This window comes from Borostomias antarcticus (genome assembly GCF_949987555.1).
Source record: "Borostomias antarcticus genome assembly, chromosome: 25".
In the NCBI taxonomy this organism is placed as follows: domain Eukaryota; kingdom Metazoa; phylum Chordata; class Actinopteri; order Stomiiformes; family Stomiidae; genus Borostomias; species Borostomias antarcticus.
In genome coordinates, this window is record NC_140258.1 from 11,344,033 (window position 1) to 11,348,985 (window position 4,953).

A 4,953-nucleotide genomic window follows, 5' to 3' on the forward strand; every position below is an offset into this window, starting at 1 on the left:
TTCTGCATGCTATGTGTGTGTGTGTGTGTGTGTGTGTGTGTGTGTGTGTGTGTGTGTGTGTGTGTGTGTGTGTGTGGGTACAGGGGTGATAGTGCCACATCTGACATTGTTGTACACAACACTGAGCTGAGGGAAGGAGGGCTGATTATTGAGTGGGAGGAGATATCAGGAAACAGTGGAGTGAAGAGTGAGAAAAAGGAGAAGGATAGAGGAGAGGAGGCGTAGAGCAGAGGGTTAGGAGGAGGACCAGAAGAAAGAGAGATAGAGGAGGAGAGGAGGTTTGGAGCAGAGGGTTAGGAGGAGAAAGAGAAGAAAGAGAGATAGAGGAGAGGAGGCGTAGAGCAGAGGGTTAGGAGGAGAAAGAGAGATAGAGGAGGAGAAAGAAGAAAGAGAGATAGAGGAGGAGAGGAGGTTTTGGAGCAGAGGGTTAGGAGGAGAAAGAGAAGAAAGAGAGATAGAGGAGGAGAAAGAGGAGAAAGAGAGATAGAGGAGGAGAGGAGGTTTGGAGCAGAGGGTTAGGAGGAGAAAGAGAAGAAAGAGAGATAGAGGAGGAGAAAGAGAAGAAAGAGAGATAGAGGAGGAGAGGATGTTTGGAGCGGAGGGTTAGGAGGAGAAAGAGAAGAAAGAGAGATAGAGGAGGAGAGGAGGTTCGGAGCAGAGGGTTAGGAGGAATACCTTGTATTCTGACTGGACTGTATTGTGTGTCTATTCCTCAACAATGCTATACATGTCTATGGTTGTGGCCTAAACGGGGTTTTAGACCTGTGTTTTTTATCATTATGTTAAAAAATAATTAAATTAATTCATGTGAGCAAATTAATTAATGTGAGCATCAAGGTAACATTTAGCTGTATTCGAGCTAGCACCAGGGTAACAGTTAGCACTGTGCAAGCTAGCATCACCATTGTGCAATGTGAACTAGTGTGGAGCTAACAGTTAGCATTTGGCTATGTGTAACTAGCATCAGGCTAACAGAGGGCTGAGGTTTTCTAGTGTCGACAAGACTAGCTGTTAGCCTAAGGTGTGTATATTTACTGTAACACTGTGTGTATATTTACTGTACTTAACTAAACACACACACATATGTGTTAAAATAACATGTTTTTTTAAGACATCTGTTCTAAGAGCGTTGCTCTGGTCCGGAGGGGGTAAAATCTGCCCAGCATGCAGAATATATTATACAGGTTGACATGGAAAAGAGGTGTCAGCAGATAGCCTCCTCTCTCCTCCCCTCCCTCCCTCCTCTCACTCCTGTCTCCCCTCCCCCCTCTCCTTCCCTAGTTCAGCACAGTGAATGTCTGCCGTTGGTATTTATGCATATACCTTTGCACCTACCAGACCTGATCTAATGATCGGCTTGTTCTCAGGGTTCTTCTAGTGCATTCTGAACTTGGAAGCGCTCCTTATACATGGAATACCTTACAACAGACTCTTAAGCTTGAGATCCTTCCTTCAGTCATATAGTTTAAGTCTATTGCTCTAGACTAGGGTTGCTGGTTGGGATCCCGGAATCCCAGGAAAGCATCAGTCCCCTGAATCCTGGGAAAGGACATCGGGACCCGTCTTCCCGCCGTTGTTTTGTTGGGCTGGAAATGTAACCATTGTGCATTAGTAGCCTAAAACAATTAATAAACACTCAATTTATTGTGTGAAATGTTTTATTTTCTAATTAGATAAGTGGGCATATGAGCTATGTAAATAAAACTTAAAAAGTTATGCGCGCAGATTCACAGAAAAAGAAGCAGCGGTTAGTTTAGCCCTAGTACAGCGATGGATCATATAGCCATTAGCCAACTACAGCTGTGGATCAGAGACAAACATGTCCTGCATAGTGTTCAGTGTCACTGTCTCACATAGGATAATAATAACACACACACACTCACACATACTTGGGCATCAATGACTTGTTGCTGTTCTACTAATGAGCATGCTTTAATCAATGTCTTGTTAGAGCAGTTGTACAGTAATTGATTCTTCCACAGTTAAACAATTATGACTTGTCAATACAGCGTCTGATTTTGTCATTCAGTTCCGCTGCGGGATCAACAGTGACAGAGTCAGGGTTTTACTGTCACACTAGAGATAATCAACTGATAAATATCAAGTCCCTGAGCTGGAGTGTGTGTGTGTGTGTGTGTGTGTGTGTGTGTGTGTGTGTGTGTGTGTGTGTGTGTGTGTGTGTGTGTGTGTGTGTGTGTGTGTGTGTGTGTGCGTTTGTTTGCGAATGTTCATCAAACACCGAAGATATTCATCCACAAGTAGAATGGATGGGGAGAAACAGCAATACAGTAGAAACAGGAGGACTACATGCCAACACACACACACACACACACACACACACACACACAAGACGAAACAGAACAGATGTGTGTAGTCAGCTCTGTGAAGATGACTCCCTGTGGCAGCTTGCATCCAGTCTAAAACGCTGGTAGTAGCCTACAGGGCAGTGAGAGGACCAGCTCCCTGGTCAAGCCCTACACCCCTGCCTGACCACTATACTCTGCTACCTCGAGGCCCTAGTGGTCAATATCTCTGCCCTGGCCCTGCAGGGGGGTAATGAACTGCCTACTGACATCAGGACAGCAGTCGCTGCGCATCTTTCGCCGCAGAAAACTCACCTCTTCAAGAAGTACTACCAGGATCCTCCTACAAATATACTAAAAATACCTACTGTATTTGTACAGTATCTTGCTGCTCTCGCCCCTTGACTTTAGCACTAGATTACGCTCTTACCTGTGAGCTCTGACAAGTAGTAGTAGACTGACGGGCAATTATTTTAAGTCGCTTTGGATAAAAGTGTCTGCTGAAGCACTGTAACGTAAAGATGGAAAGACATCCACACAGTAGTTGCCCACGCATCCGTCTACCCTTGAGTGCGCGCACACCACACACACACACACACACACACACACACACACACACACACACACACACACACACACACACACACACTCACAGACACTGGTCAATGATTGTCCACACCTCAGCTTCACACCGCCATCTCCTTCATTAGCATCTCCTTGGCCCTGTGGCATCTCACAGGTGTCCCTGCTCAGGTCACACCCCTGACGGGTGACAGCAGCACGCCAGCTCCACACCCACACACTCATTCTGGCCGGCAGTAACATTTTACTGCGTGTTGTACACTACTATTGAGACAAATGAAATCTGAATCTGTTCAAGAACGTCGTTCGGTGAAGATCCCGTGGATAGAACGGCTGCTTGTTCAGTTCTGAGGCTGTGTTCCAAACCGAAGGGCTCATCTCCCTACGGAGTGTCTTCCCTTCATAGTGAGCACTGTGAAGGGCATAGGGAGTAGGGTGTCAAAATAACTCTCGTTTGGAACACCCTTCAACGTCATTTTCAGGGCTGTCGCATGTGTCAACAGTCTGTCACAAGCTATGGCTATCTATAACCATTGTTAATAAATTAATCTTAACTGAAGAAACAGGCTATTATAAGCTCAAAACAGCAGGGTCATCTGAGAATTTCACGAAGTAATTGTGCATCACCTATATAAGCAGCTGAGTTTGACACAGCTGTAGCCGATCAGCTAATCATTGTTAGTTTTGCATTCGATGTCCCATTCATATCTCAGCCAAACACAACTATACTTGAACGTTCCCACTTTTATCTTGCCAGCTTGTGCCTCTTCTTCTTCTTATCTTTAGGGGAGGTGAGAAGCACTGCATTGGAGGGATTAATTATTGGGAATTAACCGTTGGATTGTATTCAGACATAGCGTAGGCTGGTACTGTCAAGGATGACAGCCGACTGATGCACCTTCCCTTCCCGCGACGGAGGGTTATCAGCCGGGCTGGAGTTCCTTCTTTCATCGCTAACCAGCAGCTGCCAACTTGGGCTAATGCTAGTTAGCTAGCTACATCGGAAATTTGTCAAACTGAATAATTACCAAACATATAACAAAAAACGACCGATAGCTAGTTCAATCATGACGTAACTAAGATATCTGCTAAACATATTCATTTTAGCTACAATGTCCGCAAACTTTTAAGCTAGGTTGCCAAATTACTGTCGCCTCACTGGCCACCATATTTGTTGATAAATTATTGACCGGAGACGTCGCAGTCGCAAAGAGCTGTGGGAGCAAAGGGAGCAAAAGTGATCATCGCTTGTTCACTTCAAAAGCGACCGTAACGAAGGGTAGAGCCCTAGGTTTGGAATACAGCCTCAGCCCCCAAGTGCTCTAGGAGGAGGGGGGGTCCAGCGTTAGATCGGTGCATGTGTGTGTGTGTGTGTGTGTGTGTGTGTGTGTACAATCTCAGTTTCTCTTTAGAGTGTTCCAAGGAGGAAAATTTCATATTTCAGATAAGGAGCGATGTTGGAGAAGCAGGCATTGAGAGCACTGGAGGGAGGAGAGAGAGGGGAGGGAGGAGAGAGAGGGGAGGGAAGGAGAGAAGAGGGAGGAGAGAGAGGGGGAGGGAGGAGAGAAGGGAGGAAGGAGAGAAGAGGGAGGAGAGAGAGGGGAGGGAGGAGAGAAGGGAGGAAGGAGAGAGAGGGGAGGGAGGAGAGAGAGGGGAGGGGAGGAGAGAGAAGGGAGGAAGGAGAGAAGAGGGGAGGGAGGAGAGAAGGGAGGAAGGAGAGAAGAGGGAGGAGAGAGAGGGGGAGGGAGAAGACAAGAGGAGGAAGGAGAGAAGAGGGAGGAGAGAAGGGAGGAAGGAGAGAAAGAGGGAGGAGAGAGGAGACGGAGAGGAAACGGGGAACAGAGGGAGCGAACATGAACGACAGAGAGAATGTGATGGTGTAATGATACATGGAGCTGATAGGGAATAATGTTTTAGTGAAATTGCTCGTTGCATTTCTGAAAACACCCAGATTGATAGTGGCAATTTCCATTCTGGCAGCTTCCCAACACTGTGCAAGTATTAGAGCACACACTGCAGACCTCCCTTAAATAATCCCCCCTATCCTCCAACTCCCTCCCCCCCCCCC

The 4,953-nt window shown here is 46.6% G+C and overlaps 1 protein-coding gene across 1 annotated transcript in view; it reads left to right on the forward strand.

The window, feature by feature from the left end:
* LOC311326054 (neurexin-1a-like) overlaps positions 1-4,953 on the forward strand; it is a gene marked incomplete at both ends in the record, with an annotated part of 227,473 nt that overhangs the window by 170,582 nt on the left and 51,938 nt on the right. The window lies entirely within an intron of this gene.